Genomic DNA, 20,466 nt, shown 5'->3' with positions numbered 1-20,466 from the left:
TTTCCTTCCTGATACTAAAAATGACAATTAAACTAACTGTGCGTGTATCCTGCAGGACAATATCCCAAGTTTAATTGATACTAGCTTTTCCACAAGTACTGCATCTCCCACAGTTCCCCAACACTGTGTGGTGTTCATGCGCAGAGTCAGCCAGCTCTGTGTGTGTGTGTATACAAAGGCTGGCATCTTCATTCCGGGCTTTAGTTACAAGGAGGAGGTTGAGAGAGGAAGTAGGAATGAATAAATCTGTGCTGTCCTTTCAGAGAAAGCGGCTTTCACTCGCCTTTTGTCGGGAGGCAGGGAGTTGCGGAAAGTTGTTGGTAAGTTTTGTTTTGGAGGCAGGAGTTGTGCTCCCTGGTGTTTTATTGCTTTTCTTTGATGGTGGAGGTCAGCATGGATTGAGGGAGGGTGTGAAGAAAGGGATTTTTTTTTTTATTTTGCTGATCTATCTGGGTAAAGTTTGATAAAGTAACTTGTGTGCAGTATTTACTGAGCTGCTCCGCAGTGAAACAATGTATGTCAGTCTGGAGAGTGAAATGTAGCGGGCGGTGTGGTCAATGTGAGTATTTCTGTGGTTATGAGTGACCGAGTGTTTTAATCCGAACACAAGGGCATCCCTTTCACTTCGAGTTCCAAGCTGAGGGTTTTAATTTTAATTCTCTAGAGCAGGGTCCATGAGTATTGCTGGTGGGAGAAGCTAGTTAATGTGAACGAGAACAGGTCTCAAGTGACAAAGCAACAGCAGTGAACCTGTTCACATCCCCCAAGGGGTGTCCTATGAGAAGAGAAGCCAGGGTTTCACTCTGACCCAGGCGAGAAAATGGTAATATGTTTGAAGTTTAATCTTGTAGGTACTGTGATTCCTTTTTAATTCTCCAGTCCTTCATTTTTGTTTTTAAAAAATGCCAACTGTTGATATTTTGTTGCGCTTGGGATAATAAGAAGTAGGAGGAGGCCATTTGGCCCCTTGAGTTCACTCTGTTCTTCACTAAGAGCTGGCCCGAAGTGCACTTTCCTCTCTGTCCCTGTAATCCTCCACCCCCTTGTAGACCAAAACCAGCTTTGAATATATTCGTTGACACGGCCTCCTCTGATGCAGCACAGAATTCCAAAAGTTAACAGCATTCCAAAAGAGAGAACCTCCCCCCCCAATCTTTGCTTTAAATGGGAGAGCCCTGTAAGACCATGAGAAATAGGAATCAGGAGTAGGCTGTTTGAGCCTTTCAGTAGGATCATAGTTGATCTGCTATTCCTCACGTCCACTTTCCTCTGTAACCCTTACATTCTTGACCAGTCGGGAAATCAATCCATCCCAGCCTGAAGTATACACGCGGACTCTGTCCCACAGCTCTCTTATGGCAAGGAGTTTCAAAGACACTGCACTCTCAGAAGGAATTCCTCCTCATCTCAGTCTGATATTGTCGTCCCTTTACTCTGAGATTTACTCTGAGACCACTCCTGTGGTCCTAGACCCTCCCATTGAGGGGAGATATCCTCTTTGTTTACCCTGTCAAGTTCCATAAGAATCCTATAATATACCTGTTTCTGTGTGATCTTCTAATGTAGGAGAAAAATTGAAACCACTCCTGTTATTCAACAAAGATCTGCATGATTCGATATGCATTGGGGAGGGGGGAGTATCCATACATTTTAATTTGGAAAACATTTTGTGTTGTTTTCTTTAAAAAGAAAAGTAGGTTATAATAATATGAATATTTGCAGGGATTTGGCACGAGTTTGGTGACTTATTTGCTTTTGACTTGGATTTTGCAGTTCCTTTACAAGTCTTGTTATTTCTGTGATATTTCACATGTTTACACATAAGTGGCAGGACTTGATATGACTTTTTCTTTCTCTAGAAAAAAGGCAATTGTGGTCAGTTACAAACTTTTCCTTTTTAATGAGAGGTTTTGTTTATTTAATGATGTAATATTGTTTTGCCCTTTTTTAATGGATCAAGTTTTTGAAGGAAGACCAGCCTTCTAGTTATGGTAAACTGATGGTGATAATTCACAGGTTTTTGCTGGTTTAGTTTCAATAATAACTGGAAGGGTTTGTTACGATACTGAGGCCACATCTGACAGACTGAAAAGGAAACCGATGATATTATGAGGGTTAATCATTTGGGCAGTAAATGGATACGTGTCGATCATAACTTACAAAAAAGTAGATGGGTGTCAACTGTAAAACCTGTGAATAGCACAAGGTCTAAATAAGTAATGAGGAATTGCAACACTAGTGCGTTATAACAAGCCACAGTTCCTCAATATGTTTCTTATAATTGTGTAAAAAGGTGAATTCTTTGTAGTCTTCTGAAGTAATGTTGTTGACCCAAATTCTATTGCTTTGCTTGTCTTATTTTCTAAGAGAATGTAGAGAATTGAGTAACTCCATTTAGGTCTAGATGACTAGCAAATACTACTCCATTTGCTGTAGCAGTTGACATTGTCTGAATTCCCTGATTAGATTGCTGCTGTGTAATCTACACCTATTAGGTATCTTAAATGTACAATAGATGAGAATCACAGAATCTAGGTTAAGATTCTATCTATTATTCACTACTTCAAAACTGAAATAATTTCATGACTAGTGCTTCTTTGTTATAATTCCACAGGACAAATCATCAGAAAGTTCTGCATTTGTCAGATTCCATGACTAGCCATCATGGAGTCTATTTTAGTTTATGTAGTAAACAGAACACTGTTTTATCTCCGCCATTGAGACATAGGTTTAGCTCCAGCTCAGACTAGAGAAGAAATAAATCAATTTTGGTTGTAAAGGTAATAAGGTAAGTTAATACTGCCTCACAAATTTCCAGTTCTCAATGAATGTGAGTTTGTATTAGTTCAGGTGAGATGGTAGCATATGTATTTGAGTTGGTAGACTATTCGTTTGAAGAATGGGTGTGTAGCTTAGGCACTTGCAATTTCATTATTGGGTGCTCTTTTATTAATGAGGCATGAAGCCAGAATATGCCTATCGTGGATGTTTAGGTTGGTGTGAAAGAAATGTATAGCACTAATTTAAAATATCAACTTTCATCCTCCTGTCAACACCCACAATCCGATTAACTGGTTGTAATTTCTTTAATGTGGGAGTGATGTACAAATCTGATGCTGTTTTACTCCTTTGGAATATTTAGGAAAGTAGTACGAACATGAAACCTGCTCTGCTCCTGATTTTTAGTTTGTCTTGATCTGTACCTTTTTTTAAAACTTATTTTGTAGGAGTACAAGAATAGAACATAGAATATTAAGTGCAGTACAGGCCCTTCAGCCCTCGATTATGCCACAGGTCGGTGCAACAATCTGAAGCCCATCGAACTTGCACTATTCCATTATCATCCACATGTTTATCCAATGACCATTTTTAAATGCTGTTAAAATTGGTGAATCTACTACAGTTGCAGGCAGTACCTTCCATGCCCTTATTACTCTGAGTAAAGAAACTACCTCTGACATCTGTCCTATATCTATCACCCCTCAATTTAAAGCTATATCCCCTCATGCTAGCCATCGCCATCAGAGGAATAAGGCTCTCGCTATCCACCCTATCTAACCCTCTGATTATTTTTTGTCTCAATTAAGTCACCTCTCAACCTTCTTCTCTCCAATGAAAAAAGCCTCCAGTCCCTCGACCTTTCCTCGTAATGCCTTCCCTCCATGCCATACAATGTCCTAGTAAATCTCCTCTGAGCCCTTTCCAAAGCTTCCATATCCTTTCTATAATACGGTGACTAGAACTGTACGCAATATTCCAAATGCGGTCGCACCAGAGTTTTGTACAACTGCAGCATGACCTCCTGGCTTCAAAATCCAATGCCTCTACCAATGAAAGCTCACACACCATATGCCTTCTTAGCAACCCTATCAACCTGGGAGGCGACTTTGAGTGATCTATGTAAATAGTCATCAAGATCTCTTTGCTCATCTACACAACCAAGAAACTTGCCATTAGCCCAGTACTCTTGATTCCTGTTGCTCCTTCCAAAGTGAATGACCTCACACTTTTCTGCATTAAACTCCATTTGCCACCTCTCAGCCCAGCTCTGCAGCTTATCTATGTCCCTCCTGTAACCCACAGCATCTTCAGCACTATACACAACTCCATCAACCTTCGTATCATCTGCAAATTTACTAACCCATCCTTCTATACCCTCATCCAGGTCATTTTATAAAAATGTCAAACAGCATTGGCCCCAAAACAGATCGTTGCGGTACGCCATTAGTAACTGAACTCCAGGATGAACGTTTTCCATCAATCCCCAACCTCTGTCTTCATTCAGCTAGCCAATTTCTGATCCAAACAGCTAAATCACCCTCAATCCAAGGCCTCTATATTTTGTGCAACAGCCTACTGTGGGAAGCCTTAACAAACTGAAATCCATTTACCCACCACATTAACCACTTTACCCTTACCCACTTGTCTGGTCACCATCTCAAAGAACTCAATAGAGTTTGTGAGGCACTTGCACTTGAGGGTTAAGTTAAGAGGAAGGCTTGTACAAATTAGGCTCATTTTCTCTGGAATTTTAGAAGGTTAAGAGATGATTTGATCAAAGCCTTTAAGATATTATTAAGAAAATATGGGATAGATAAACTATATTAAAGTATGGGAGACTGATTAGCAAGGTTAGATCTCATGGAATACAGGGAGAACTAGCCATTTGGATACAGAACTGGCTCAGAGGTAGAAGACAGAAGGTGGTAGTGAAGGGTTGTTTTTCAGACTGGAGGCCTGTGACCAGTGGAGTGCCACAAGGATTGGTGCTGGGCCCTCTACTTTTTGTCATTTACATAAATGATTTGGATGTGAGCATAAGAGGTACAGTTAGTAAGTTTGCAGATGACACCAAAATTGGAGGGGTATTGGACAGCTAAGAGGGTTACCTCAGATTACAACAGGATTTGGACCAGATGAGCCAATGGGCTGAGAAGTGGCAGATGGAGTTTAATTCAGATAAATGCAAGGTGCTGCATTTTGGGAAAGCAAATCTTAGCAGGATTTATACACTTAATGGTAAGGTCCTAGGGAGTGTTGCTGAACAAGGAGACCTTGCAGTGCAGGTTCATAGCTCCTTGAAAGTGGAGCCGCAGGTAGATAGGATCGTGAAGAAGGCATTTGGTATGCTTTCCTTTATTTTTCAAAGTACTGAGTACACGGATTGGGAGGTCATGTTGCGGCTGTACAGGACATTGGTTAGGCCACAGTTGGAATATTGCGTGCAATTTTGGTCTCCTTCCTATTGGAAAGATGTTGTGAAACTTGAAAGGGTTCAGAAACTATTTACAAGGATGTTGCCAGGGTTGGATGATCTGAACTACAGGGAGAGGCTGAACAGGCTGGGGCTGTTTTCCTTGAAGTGTCGGAGGCTGAGGGTTGACCTTCTAGAGGTTTACAAAATTATGAGGGACATGGATAGGATAAATAGGCAAAGTCTTTTCACATGGGTCGGGGAATCCAGAACTAGAGGGCATAGGTTTAGGGTGAGAGGGGAAAGATATAAAAGAGACCTAAGGGGCAACCTTTTCACGCAGAGGGTGGTACGTGTATGGAATGAACTGCCAGAGGATGTGGCGGAGGCTGGTACAATTGCAACATTTAAGAGGCATTTGGATGGGTATATGAATAGGAAGGGTTTGGAGGGATATGGGCCGGGTGCTGGCAGGTGGGACAAGATTGGGTTGGGATATCTGGTCGGCACGGACGGGTTGACCAAAGGGTCTGTTTCCATGCTGTACATCTCTATGACTCTATATCCACTGGTTGGGGATTGGAGAACTATGAGCATAGTCTGAGAATGAGGGCCCAACTATTGAGAGATGTTAGGAAGCACGTCTACACTCAAAGGATGGGAGAGGTTTGGAATTCTCTTCCATTGACAGCAGTGAATGAAGGATCAGTTGGTAAGTTTAAATCTGAGATAATGTTTTGTTAAACAAAAGTGCTAATGGATATGCGCCAAAGGCAGGTATGTGGAATTAGGCCACAGATCATCCATGATCTCATTGAGTGGTGGAACAGGCACGAGGGGCTGAATGGCCTACCTCCCTTCCTGTTCTCCTATATCCTTTAATCTAACAATCAGTCTGAAAAACCATATTTCCTCATCAATGCACAGCCTTACTGACTCAGACGTTTTAACAACCTCCAATTTGATCACCCTTTCTGAACTTGAACAGAATGCCAATCGTGGTGTTTTTGGATGCTGTTTTATATTATTTAGCCATAAAGCGATATCTCACTTTATGGATGTCAGCTCCATCAGAGAACAGGCTGTGGTTGTTGGAATTGTGAAGGTGAGTGGAACACTAAGCTTCTTGGAATTTTAATCTCTTAACCAGCTTGATGAAAGGATGGAATAGTTTGCTTTTGTAGATTTGCTTCTCTCGTGATTACACCTTAGCAGCAACTTATGAAATTACTGAAATTCATACTTCTCTGATTTGGTATATCTTTGAGGGTAAATCTCTTGCTTGGAGCATGTTTTAGCTTAACTTCATGAAGGTTTTTTGCCTCTTTCATAATTAATAACCTGTCTTTTTAAAGCAGTACAATGTTTACATGCCTGCTGCAGTTAAATATGGGGGGGGGGGTGGCGGGGTTGGGTGTGGAAAAAGCCATTGAGTCAAAGAAAGAAATATTAGGACAAATGACCAAAATCTTGGTCGAATTGCTCATTTCTCTTTTTCAGGAAGATAGCTGGAGTGAAAGAAGGTTTCAGGGGGCATTTTGAGTTTGCAGGGCACAGACAGCTGGTGTTGCAACTGCCAAGATTGGAAACAGCAGAAAGTGGGAAAAGGACAGAAGCCAGAGTTGGAGAAAAGTTTTCAAAGAATGGTATGGGATTAGTTGGTTTTGAGGTAGGAAGGGCTAAAGACACGGTAATCATTGTCTCCAAGGATGAGAAATTGAATATCAAGGCTAATATGGTACCACTATTTAAGAAAGCTGATAAGGACAAGCCAGGAACTATAGACCAGTGAGCTTGACGTCGGTGGTGGGCAAGTTGTTGGAGAGAATCCTGAGGGATAGGATTTCCATGTATCTGGAAAAGCAAAGACTGATTTGGGATAGTTAATATGGCTTTGTGCATGGGAAATCATGTCTCACAAACTTGATTGAGGTTTTTGAAGAAGTAACAAAGAGAATTGAGGGCAGAGCAGTGGACATGATCAATATGGGCTTCAGTAAAGCATTCACAATGTTCCCCATGGGAGACTGGTTAGCAAGGTTGGAGCTCATGGAATACAGAGAGAACTAACTGCTTGGGTACAGAACTGGCTCAAAGGTAGAAGACAGAGGGTGGTGGTGGAGAGTTGTTTTTCAGACTGGAGGCCTGTGACCAGTGGAGTGCCACACGGATCGGTGCTGGGTCCTCTACTTTTTGTCATTTCCATAAATGATTTGGATGTGAGCATAAGAGGTTTAGTTAGAAAGTTTGCAGATGACACCAAAATTGGAGGTGTAGTGGACAGTGAAGAAAGTTACCTCCGATTACAATGGGATCTGGACCAGATGGGCCAATGGGCTGAGAAGTGGCAGATGGAGTTTAATTCAGATAAATGTGAGGTGCTGCATTTTGGGAAAGCAAATCTTAGCAGGACTTATACACTTAATGGTAAGGTTCTAGGGAGTGTTGCTGAACAAAGAGACCTTGGAGTGCAAGTTCATAGCTCCTTGAAAGTGGAGTTGCAGGTAGATAGGATAGTGAAGAAGGCGTTTGGTATGCTTTCCTTTATTGGTCAGAGTACTGAGTACAGGAGTTGGGAGTCATGTTGCAGCTGTATAGGACATTGGTTAGGCCACAGTTAGAATATTGCGTGCAATTCTGGTCTCCTTCCTATCAGAAGGATGTTGGGAAACTTCAAAAGGGTTCAGAAAAGGGGACGGCACAGTGGTATAGCAGTTAGCACTGCTGCCTCAGCACCAAGATCCCAGGTTTGATTCCAGCCTCGGGCGACTGCCTACGTGGAGTTTGCACATTCTCCCTGTGTCTGTGTGGATTTCCTCTGGGTGTTCCAGTTTCTCCCACAATCCAAAGATGTGCAGGTCAGATGAATTGGTCAAGCTAAATTGCCCATAGTCAGGGGTGAATTACTGGGTGGGTTACTCTTCGGAGGGTCAGTGTGAACTTGTTGGGCTGAAGGGCCTGTTTCCATACTGTAGGGAATCTAATCTAATCTAAAGGATTTACAAGGATGTTGCCTGGGTTGGAGGATGTGAGCTATAGGGAGAGGCTGAATTGGCTGGGGCTGTTTTCCCTTGAGTGTCGGAACCTTTATAGAGGTTTATAAAATCATGAGGGGCATGGATAGGATAAAGAGACAAGGTCTTTTCACTGAGGTGGGGGAGTCCAGAACTAGAGGGCATAGGTTTAGGGTGAGAAGGGAAAGATATAAAAGAGACCTAAGTGGCAGTGTTTTCATGCAGAGGGTAGTACATGTGTGGAATGAGCTGCCAGAGGAAGTGGTGGAGGCTGGTACAATTACAGCATTTAAAAGGCATCTGGATGGGTATATGAATAGGAAGGTTTTGGAGTGATATGGACAAAGTGAGTACTTCAGATACTGGACATCAGAGTCCAGATCAGAATGGTGCTGGAAAAGCACAGCAGGTCAGGCATCATATGAGGAGCAGGAAAACTGACGCTTTGGGCAAAAGCCCGAGAAAGGGATATGGGCTGGGTGCTGGCGAATGGGACTATATTAGGTTTGGATATCTGGTTGGCATGGATGGGTTGGAGCGAACGGTTTGTTTCCGTGCTGTACATCTCTATGACTCTAAGCCATTGGCTCTGGAGGCATTGTAGTTCAGATCGCACGAGGTTGTTTACTTTGTGAATGCAAATCACCTGAAGCCAAGTCATGGTCTCCTCATTTGCTGAGTTTAAGATGACTACTTCACTCCTTAGTCTGGATGGAGGACAGTCCCTGAATATGTGCAGTATTGCTGCTTTTTCCACAGCTGTAAAGTGTTTTGCATGACAGTCCCAGCAGTGGGAGGTGGCTCTGCAGGGTGAACTGAACCTGTTTAATAACAATCACTTTTGACCTAATGGCTCAAAGTCTATTTCATGGATTGGGTTCATCCCAAGGAACTTGTTTGTAACTTCCTGTGTTCCCCATTCCTTGATACAGAGGATATCTGCTGGTGGATCATGTTCGGGACAGCTGCTTCATATGGGATACAAGACGGGTAGTGGGCAGTGGGTGGGTCATACATGTTACGGAGTGGCTGAGTATGTTACAGAATGGATGGTTTCACCTAGCTTGTGGATTTTCCCCAGTAAGCTGAATATTCAGGAATGATGGCTGTGAGGATAGGAAGCCAGGGGATTGGTGTTGACCAGAAGTTCCAGTTATGATGTGCATTACTGCATAGACACATTTAGTTGTTTGATGACCATGGCCAGACAGCTGTACAGTGTTCTGCTGTGCGGTTTAATGGGCAATAGGCTCATGGTGCATAATAGTAATGTCCCTACGTCTGAGTCTGGAGACTCACTATCTCTGCGCCGGGAGGACTAGGTTCAAGTCCCACTTGCTCCAGAGGTGTCTATTAGCATCTCTGAATGAGGAGAAAATGTAAAAAACATAATTATTGCATGGTTTAACATCTTTGTGCATATACAATGGAAAACATTAACTGCAACTTTAAATCTGTGGAAGATTTGTTCCAGGTGACAGTTTTATATGTCAGTTATTTTGAAAGTTTCTTGTTAACTTGAGTCTATTTTTAATTCCTTTTTTTAAATATGGTGGTGTCTCAGAAATTAATGTTTTCTTTTCTGTGGCTTTAAGTTTAATGGAGAGTTCACGTTTATTTATTAATTCTTCTCATTCTGCTTCTGTATAAGTTCAAATACCCTTCAAGTAACAGAAGGTATGATCCTCTACAGTTACTGCATTATTTAACAAATGAGTTGGTGTGAATTGTATCACAAAAAAGTAGCTCCTGAAAATCAAAAACGAACTCTGGAAGATACCATGATGAGACCTCCAAATATGTTATTTTGATTCTTTGTGTGTTTGAAGTACATAGGTCATTGATGTTTTCTTTAAATATCTCAGGCAAGTGATGAGAGTTGGGGAGTACAGAGAGGCAGCTGAGGGGATAGCTGCAAACAGTAGAACGACATGAAGTTTGGATAAGAGAATAGTAAAGACTTTTGACTTGAGGGCTATAGGGTTACGTTTTGAGAGATTAAAAGTACAGAAGGGTAAGAAAACCAATGGATTTAAGTTGTGACCTGAAAATTTGAAAATTAGAAGGTGCTAAGAGACCAGATCAACAAGGATGGGGCTGATGGATGAATAGGACCCCTGATAAATGTGAGATGATGCACTTTGGATGAAGGAACAAAAAAGGGAGTATTCAATGAGTGGAAGGCCACTAGGAAGCTCAGAGGAACAGCAGGGTCTTGGGGGTATCCCCGAAGATTGCAGGACAGGTTAATAGGGTCGTTAAGAAGGCAATATGGATGCATGCTGTTTCCAGTAATGGCATAGATGACAAAAGCAGGGAGGTGATGTTGGAGCTGTACAGGACCTTAGTTAGGTCACAGCTGTAATACTGTGTGCAGTTCTGGTCACCACAGGAAGGATGTAGTAGCACTCGAAAGGGTAGAGAGGAGATTCACCAGGATGTTGCCTGGGTTGAAGCATTTTAGTGATGAAGAGAGACTGGATACGCTCTTGTTTTCTTTGGAGCAGAGAAGGTTGAGGGGAAACCTGACTGAGGAGGATAATATCATGAGGAACATGATAGGTTGAATAGAAAGCAGCTGTTTCCCGTCCATCAAAGGGCCTATAACAAGGGGGCATGGCTCTTGTGGCAGTGATAGCCTTCCTATCTCTGATCTCAGAGGCCTGGGTTCAAATCCTAACTGTTCCAGAAGTGTGTTCTAACATCTCTGAGCAAGTTTCCTGATGAAGAGCTTGTGCCCGAAACGTCGAATTTCCTGTTCCTTGGATGCTGCCTGACCTGCTGTGCTTTAACCAGCAACACATTTTCAGCTCTGATCTCCAGCATCTGCAGACCTCACTTTTTACTCAAGTTAAAATTATGCCTCTTTGTTAGTTTTTTTTTAAAAGTGAAAAGCAGGAGGTTTAGAGGAATTTTGAGGAAAATCCTTTCTCACCGAGAGGGTGGCGGCGTCTGGAATGCATTGCTTAGGAGGGTAGTTGATGCGGGAAAACACACAACCTTGAGAAAACACTTGGAGGAACATGTGAAGCACCATAGCATTCAAGATTGTGGGCCTGATGTGGGAAAGTGAGACTCATGTTGGTAAAATATTTTTGGTGGTACAGACTCAAAGGGCTGAAAGGCCTTTCCTGTTCTGTATGATTCTACGTACTTCTGAATATGGATAAAATATGTCAGAGTCATAGAGGCACAGCAGGGAAACAGATCCTTTGGTCTAACTCGTCCATGCCGACCAGATATCCTAACCTAATGTAGTCCCGTTTGCCAACAATAAACCTTTCCTTTACATAATCCCATCCAGATGCCTTTTAAATGCTACAATTGTACCAGCTTCCACCATTTCCTCTGACAACTCATTCCAGAGACGCAGCACCCTCTGTGAAAAAGTTGCCATTTAGATCCCTTCAAAATTTTTCTCCTTTGCTCCCTAAACCTGTGCCCTCTATTTCTGGACTCCCCCACCCTAGGGAAAAGCCCTTTGCTTTTTACCTTATTCATGCCCCTCATGATTTTGTAAACCGCTATAAGGTCATCCCTCTGCCTCCGATGCTCCAGGGATGAATAGCTTGAGGTTAAGGGAAAGCAAACTGGCTAGGAGAAATATGAGAAGTGACAGCATGAATAATGGATTTGGTAGCAGATGGTTGAAGTAGGCATGGAGGCAGGGTGTAGACACAGACTGAAGTAGTTTAAGGTGATGATTAGAGGGTGGATGTCCTGCTGAAGTTGTGATCAGTCCAGTTCTGACAGGAATTGTATCTAGGATTGAAATAGATAGCAAGTTTATGGTGGGTTTAAATATTGAATTTTTCCAATATTTAACCAGAGAAAATAGTAGATCATCTGATAACGAATAGCAAGCAGTCTTTAGCAGAGGAACTGGAGAAATCCAGGTGATTGTTGAACAAGGGCATCTCAAATACTTTAAACCACATAATAATAAAATTCACATTAATGAGATTTAGTAGTTTGTTGCTGTTACTTCACAGAGTTTGCTAAATTTAAGAAATACTATAGTTTCTGCTTTTGTGATATTTGTTTGCCATATAATCTTAAGAATGACGATTGGATTTTTGCCATGGTAAAAATCACACAACACCAGGTTATAGTCCAACAGGTTTAATTGGAAGCACACTAGCTTTCGGAGCATCGCTCCTTCATCAGGTGATAGTCACCTGATGAAGGAGCAACACTCCGAAAGCTAGTGCTTCCAATTAAACCTGTTGGACCATAACCTGGTGTTGTGTGATTTTTAACTTTGTACACCCCGGCCCAACACCGACATCTCCAAAGCATGACTACTATCGACACCACTAACTGCTGCATTTTAACCAGCATGTGAACTATTCTCATCTTTGTTTAAATTGTGACTTGCTGATGGGTTAACTTTATCCATGATCAATAATATCCTCAACTGAAGGAGAATTATGACAAGATAAAACAAAGAACTGTGGATGATGAAAATCTGAAACAAACAGAAATTGCTGGAGAAACTCAGCAGGCCTGACAGCATCTGTGGAGAGAAACCAGAGTTAATATTGTGTGTAGTGACCCTTCCTCCCAATGCCTGCCTGACCAAAGATCACTGGACCCGAGAGTTAGGATGAATTGAGCTGAAGTTAGAAGCTTCAACATACGGTTTTCAGAATCCCTTCCTATTCTTTTTCCACTTTATTTTGTGAAACAAACCATGATTCAAAAGATGATTTACATTCTCTTAGTCCATCCATATTAAAAGGTTCAGCCTTTCATCATCTCGACTGTATATTTACTCTCTGCATAATGAATGTTGTACCATCTTGTTGAATGATTAGAATCCCTGCAGTGTGGAAACACGCCCTTTGGCCCAAGAAGTCCACACTGACCCTCAGAAGAGTCACCCACACAGACCCATTCTCTGACCCTATATTAACCCTTGACTAATACACCTATCACTATGGGCAATTTAGCTTGGCCAACTCACTAGACCTGCATATCTTTGGATTGTGGGAGGAAATCGGAGCACCCTGAGGAAACCCGCACAGACATGGGGAGAATGTGCAAACTCCACACAGCCAGTCGCCTGAGGTGGGAATTGAACCCAGGTCCCCCAGTGGTAACACTGAGCCACCGTGCTGCCCACTTGTTCTTTTGCAATTTAACTTGAGGTTTCTTTTTGAATTTACTTTTTAAAAATATCTTAACTACCTCTGGTTATTCAGTCTTGCCATAAAAAGCCTTTTTTTTTTAAGAAGTCCTTTTAGATTCACAAACTCAGCACTGCATATCAACCTTTTGGTTTCTGTCCCCACTGTGCCCAGTCTTTGAATTTACATTTGTGGGCAGTTCAGAGGAGGTTTACTAGATTTTTCCACCCTTCATTTCTGGAATCACTGCATGGAGGCTGGTATCCCATCACCAAGTCACCCTTTATTTACATGTGCACTGTACTTGGTTACTGACCAGCCAGCTCAGAGCCAGTCCCTAGCCTGAGAAGAGCTTTAGAATCTCCTGCTTATATCAGTCAGTAAGGGCTCCCTGATTCAGGTTATCAACCTGGGCCAATCAGAGATCTCCTACTCAATGAGATCCACTTGGCCCTGATCCTGGTCCCAATCACTGCAGGGATTTGAGAAATCAAACAGTTTAGGCCTATACTTTCTGAAGTTTGGAAGAATGAGTAGAAATCTAATTGAAGCAGTGAAGATGCTGGAGAGGATTAACCCAGATGCTACTGACGTAGAGAGGATGTTTCCTCATGGGGAAAATCTACAGATCACAGTGGAGCAGAATTAAGAGATAAAGAGAAATTACTTCCCTCCAAAAGGCCATGAATCTGTGGACTTCACCCCAGAGTGCAGTGGATGGTGGGACATTGAGTACATTTAAGGAAGAGTTGGACAGATTTTTTAACGAGTGGGTTCGAGGGTTATGCAGAGCGAGCAGGGAAGTGGAGTTGAGGCCATGATGAGATCAGCCATGATCAAATGACTGAATTGGTTTGAGGGGCTGAAAGGCCTACTCCTTCCCCTGATTATTATGTAAATCTCTCCAGTATTAAGTTTAGTTCACTTATACTACATTAATTGATTTTTGTTTGGGCTCTTTGAAATTTGACATTCACAGTACATTTTCATCTTTACTACCATTTCAGCCAGACTCTAGTATTTAACATATTTTTAGTCATTTATTATAAACTGTGTTCTCAGGTAAAATTGATTGGAACATTTTTCATAAGTGATGAGAGAACTAAACCCAACCCTATGATTTACTGAGAGGATTACTGTGCTAAATAGTGCACAAAAATGAAATATCTTTAACTTATATGCAGCTGAAGAAGTAGAAATGTGGGCTTAAGACACATTTTGGTTAGTGGCTTGAAATATTGTACCAAGCATAAAATTAAATCTGTGTATTTGAGTGAGAGAAGAGAGGGAGCCAGCATCTACTGATCTGTTCGTCTGATGGCAGAGAAGGTGCAGGGAAATATGTGGATGGGGGTGTAATTTGAGTTTTAATGATTTAAATTATTAGACTAATTAAACCACATGAGATAGTGGAGTGATTGGAATGAGGGCCAGGTAGATCTCATTAACTGAGATCCTTGTTTGGGATTATTGACCTGGCTGATCAGGAACGCTCTGGCCGACAGATTATATAGCCAGCAGATTTAGAATCTCCTCAGTTTAGGGTACTGACTCTATGCTGGCTGGGCCATAGTCAGTGTATTAACTGCTGCTGTGGGTATTTGTTTTTTTTGGGGGGGGGGGAAGATTCCTGAACCAGCTGAATTATATAGCCATGTAAATAAAAGCAAATTACTGCGGATGCTGGAATCTGAAATCAAAAGAGAAAATGCTGGAAAATCTCAGCAGGTCTGGCAGCATCTGTAAGGAGAGAAAAGAGCTGACGTTTTGAGGCTAACTGACCCTTTGTCAAAGCTTTGATTTGTTCAGATTTTCCAGCATTTTCTCTTTTGGGATTATATAGCCAGTTTGTTAACTGTTATTCCTTTTTTCTTATTATTGAGAATTGATTTCTAAACTGCCAGATCCACACAGTCGATGTGTTTCAGATTCTCATTAGGAAATTGTTGTTTCATTGGCTGGTTGCAGCATCTGTGTCACTCTTTTCTTCTTTACTTTTGAGAAAAGAACCATGCTGATTTTGTGGTAGGGCTTGTCCCTTGCATTCTGTTTTTCTTTTTTTTTTGAATGTGTTTTCACTTTTTTGGTGTTTGCACTGAGCCCTTGTGAGAAAATGCGTCTTTCCAGATGAGCTGGCCCCATATGGGTAGGCCTGGCCCTTCGTGGGTGACTAGGCCTCTGTAAAGACTGAACGTCTGTGTGTCTGCTTGGAGATGAGCAATTGCTGAATCCTCGAGTGGACCAAACCCCTGTGAGTTAACTGCACCTTTACAATGTACTGTGTTCCTGTGAGTGGGCCTGTTTCTTTGGATGGACCAGGCCTCTGAAGACTGAACACCCTGTGTGTGTGGTGTGGACTCAGCCTTCGGGACTGGACCAAATCTCCAAGTTAACTGCAGCTTCACAATGTGCTGTGTTCTAGAGTGGGTGTGTGCTGGGAGGTGAGCATTTGCTACATCCTGGAGTTTCGGTGTAGACTCTGCTTTCAGGCATAGACTCTGCCTTTGTCTTGGAAAATGTAGTGAGGAGTTTGTGAATTATGCTACTGTATGTGGGTTTTGTAATTAATTGTTTGAGTACGGGCCAGAGTGGGCTAGTTAGTACATGGCTGAAAATGTGCTGCTGGAAAAGCGCAGCAGGTCAGGCAGCATCCAAGGAACAGAAGATTTGACGTTTCGGGCATAAGCCCTTCTTCAGGAATAGTTAGTACATGGGGTGGCTGGGAGCTGGAGGGTCAATGACCGACCAAGGGGGATTTGTTAGTACGCAGAGTGCCTGGGGGTTGGTAGCTGACAGTGTGCGCGTAGGAAAGCTGGTCAGGGGAGAGGGGCAGCCAGTATGCGGGCTAGCTGGGGGCCGGAGGGTTGATGACTGGCTTGGAGGAAACAGGCCAGGAGGAGCCTGTCAGTACGTGGGGTGGGGTGGGGCCAGGCAACTGTTAGCGTCCTCCACAGGAAAGCCGGTATAGGCCAGTCAGTACATGGGGAGGCTGAGTCAGTCGGCTGATAGCAACCCATAGGAAGGCTGACCGGGGAAGGACCGGTCAGTATGCAGGGAGGCTGGGAGCCGGGCGGCTGATGGCCGGTTTGTAGGAACACTGGCCAGGAGGAAGGGTTAGTCAGTACATGGGGCAGCCGGGAGCTGGAAGGCTGATAGCCCGACTGTAGGAGGTCAGGTCGGGGGTGGTTTGGTTAGCACGCGGGGTGATCGGGAGCCGGTGACCAATATCCATCCCAGAGGAAAGCGGGCTGGGGAGGGTCAGTCAATACACAGCGTAGCGAGAGACCAGAAGACCAACAGCCAGCTCATAGGAGATTGGCCCGGGGTAATCTAGTCAGTACGCAAGGTAACTGGGAGCTGGGTGATCGACCAGCCTAGAGGAAAGTGGGCCTAGGGAGGGTCAGTTGGTACGCAGGATGATCACTATCCTGCAGGAATGATAGCCATGGGCCATCTGTTCACTACATGGTGGAGACTGGTGTCAGTGTCTTTTTTAGCAGCTATATTGGGCCTGTGCTCTATGCACTTTTTCTGATTTGATTGCACTGTCTTGTCTGTGTTTGTTACTGTTATCTTTGTGATGAATGGAAGTGGGATTTGAGGTTTGTCCTCATCTCCCTGAAGGACTGGTTGAACGGTGAGTTTTGGTGTTTAGCTTTTTCTTAAGATTAGATTACTTAGTGTGGAAACAGGCCCTTCGGCCCAACCAGTCCACATTGACTCTCAGAAGAGCAACCCACCCAGACCCATTCCCCTACATTTTACCCCTTCATGTAACATTACAGGCAATTTAGCATGGACAATTCACCTAAACTGCACGTCTTTGGACTGTGGGAGGAAACCCATGCAGACACGGGGAGAATGTACAAACTCCACACAGACAGTTGCCTGAGGCAGGACTTGAACCCGGGTCTCTGGTGCTGTGAGGCAGCAGTGCTAACCACTGTGTCACCCACTGCCCTTTCCCCTGTAAACAGTGTTTTTTTTGTGAACTGCTGCTTTGTTTATTGTAAGCTGTATTTTGTACTGTTTAATAAAATAAAAAATTCAAAGTTTGTGCAAAGATTTGTAGCTCGGGTGCTTGTTGTAGTGGTTCTGTTTGCCGAGCTGGAAGTTTTTGTTGCAAACGTTTCGTCCCCTGGCTAGGAGACATCATCAGTGCTCTGGAGCCTCCTGCGAAGCGCTTCTTTGATGTTTCTTCCGGCATTTATAGTGGTCTGTCCTTGCCGCTTCCGGGTGTCAGTTTCAGCTGTCCGCTGTAGTGATTGGTATATTGGGTCCAGGTCGATGTGTTTGTTGATGGAGTTTGTGGATGAATGCCATGCCTCTAGGAATTCCCTGGCTGTTCTCTGTCTGGCTTGCCCTATGATAGTAGTGTTTTTCCAGTCGAATTCATGTTGCTTGTTGTCTGAGTGTGTGGCTACTAGGGATAGCTGGATAGGGATATTAAAAGTAATATAACCGGGGGGACAAAATAAGCAGGAGATTCATACTAGTAACTGGCTCCGAGCTGAATGGTCTGAGCCCATGTACTGTGCACATGTAAGTAAAGGGTGACTTGGTGATGGGACGCCAGGCTCCATGCAGTTATTTCAGGGCCAAATGCCATTTCTCAGGTTGGCAAACTGTGACTTGTGGGGTACCACAAGTATCAGTTCCTGGGCCTCCGCAATCATTTGGAAGTAGAAACCAAGTGTAATATCTCCAAGTTTATAAATGATGCAGAACTGAGTGGGAATGAATGTTGTGAGCATGAAACAAAGAACTTTTAAGATAATTTAGATATACTGAGTGAATGAATGGACAGCAATGTCCCAGATGTAACATCGTGTAGATAGTTTGAGGTTATCACTCTGCTAGGAAGAGCAGGCGTGGAATATTTCTCAAATGGTGAGGGATTGGGAACTGTTCATGTCTACAAGGACGTTGAGCTTGTTTGTGTAGCACTGACAGCTAACAAACAGGTGCAGCAAGCAACTAGGAAGGTGAACGGTCCATTACAAGAGGATTTGACTGCAGGAGTAAAGATGTTTTGCTATAATTGTATCTAATCCCAGTGAGACTGCACCAGGGGAGTCCTGTGCAGCTTCAGTTCCCTTGCTGAAGGAAAGTTGTCCCCAGTAGTGGAACTGACTGACAGGGAGGGATTGAGAAGGCTGGGTCTGTATTCTCATTCAGAGGAATGGGAGGTGATTCCATTGAAACTTAAAAGGATTTTCTAAGGGTGTGACAGGGTAAATGCAGGAAAGATGTTTCTCTTGCTGGGGCCCTAAAACCTGAGGGGGAGCGGTCACAGTCTCAGAATGAGGGGTATAGAAATGAATGAGGAATTTCTTCACTCAATGGTGAACGTTTAGAATTCTGTACCACAAACACCTGCGGAACCTTAGTCATGGAGAATGTTCACGATAGCGATTAATAGATTTCTATCCACCAATGACATCAAAAGAGTTGGGAAGAGTTTGGACAATGGCTTTGATGTACAGGAAGTCCCCAAGTTAAGAACTTGCAACTTACCAATGCTTATACTTATGAATCCCATACAGGGCCAGTATGTGAACATTTCCTGTACTTCGAAATGGTTGCTTTATATTGTCCAGCAGTTTGTTCCAACTTGTATACAAATCAGCTTGTGATTGGAATCCAGAATCGAACCTGTTTGCAGCCAGGTTGACTGGCCATGGTGTAGAATGGTAAAGTTTTAAAGGGCTGAATGGCCTATTATTGTAGTTAGTATTTTGTTAATAGATTGACAGTCTATTGAGGTTGATCAGCTTCCATCAGCAGCAAAGTGGCAAACTTTTTTTTACTAATAGAAGGGAAGTGTTAGAAGGGGAGATGGATCACAGCAAATGATTTGAGGTGGAGGGAGAGAAAGGGAGGGCTTGAGGAACAGCAAATGGCAACAACATGCCAGCTGGTTGAGTGAGTGCCTGGCTGTAAGTGAGACACTCCCCAGCCAACCACCACCTCACTCCATGCTCATGTGACTTCTACTGAGGCCAGCTCAGAATGAGCCCCACCAGATATGAACCAAGATCAACCCAACTCCTTTTCTTGTGCTTAGACCTGTACCCTTCCCCAGTGAACAGAGCCTCCAGTCTAGTGTCTCGTTCTCGATAACAGTCTTGTAACTAAGAATGGCAAAATAAGTTTTTATTAATAGACTGAGCTTTTTGTTTTAAATTTCTAAAATTTGTAGAACTCGATGTCACCAATCTGCGGTTGTGTGTTGACCCCATACCTGTCAGGTTATTGGCTTGGATCTCTGGTCAGCAACTTTTTTAACAATATGACACCATAGTCTCCTCCCCTCTGCTTTGCTGTTTTGTATTTTTAATGATTATTTATATTAATTATTCATCTTGTTATGACCTAACTGGAAAGAGCTAAGTGCTGATAATCATGCCCCACTCTTCCACAAGCTGTTCCAAAATGCAGTAAATCTCAAGGTGGCCTGACTGCTGTTACGGTCAGAAGCTAATTCTTGCCTTTTGTGGTTCAGAGATACTGTCCCTATCCCTGGACTGGGAGACAGGGATCAAGTCCCAGTGCTCCAGATGTGTGAACTAACATCTCTGAACAGATTGATTAGAAATAGAAGATAATTTTTAAAAATAAAATTCTTACCACCATTTGTCATTAATGGAAAATAACTCTTTGTAATGCTTAACATTTAATGGGATTTAATGCTAATCTATTATTTAGCAATTTAAATGGTACCCTTCCAAAAATTCCAAGTTTTCTTACATTCACTCTCTATTAAGACAGACAGTGTTTGATGTACATTGTATGGGTGGCAAATGAATACAGGTTGGGTGAACAAAACTCTGAAGATTGAAGTCCAGATTTCAAGGGTGTGCTGATTTGTCTTGCAGTCCTTTTTGATTTTTAGTACTGATAACACACTCTGTAAAGTGATAGTCATTCGTTACTTCAGTGACTGATTCTACAATCCTATGTCTTGTTTAAATTCTTTAAGCTTTCTTGGTTTTTCTGTCTTTTTTCCCACGTGGAGGGACAGACCGATGCAAACAGCTTGCAGGATGCTCTGGTAGTTTTCTTTCTCCACTACCCTAGCACTTTGAGACTTCTAATGTAACAACCAGAGAGATCATCAGGCAGGACT

The 20,466-nt window shown here is 42.8% G+C and overlaps 1 protein-coding gene across 1 annotated transcript in view; it reads left to right on the top strand.

The window, feature by feature from the left end:
• The first annotated feature begins 222 nt into the window (after positions 1–222).
• The window catches only part of kank1a (KN motif and ankyrin repeat domains 1a), a 247,208-nt gene continuing 226,964 nt past the window's right edge, over positions 223–20,466 (top strand). The window contains exon 1 of the mRNA XM_060841121.1: positions 223–320. The gene's annotated coding sequence lies outside the window, so the exon portion shown is untranslated. The remainder of the gene's footprint in view (positions 321–20,466) is intronic.

The sequence above is a fragment of the Hemiscyllium ocellatum genome, chromosome 2 (genome assembly GCF_020745735.1).
Source record: "Hemiscyllium ocellatum isolate sHemOce1 chromosome 2, sHemOce1.pat.X.cur, whole genome shotgun sequence".
Lineage (NCBI taxonomy): Eukaryota > Metazoa > Chordata > Chondrichthyes > Orectolobiformes > Hemiscylliidae > Hemiscyllium > Hemiscyllium ocellatum.
Note: the sequence above shows the minus strand (reverse complement) of the source record. Positions and strands in the feature narration are given on the sequence as shown.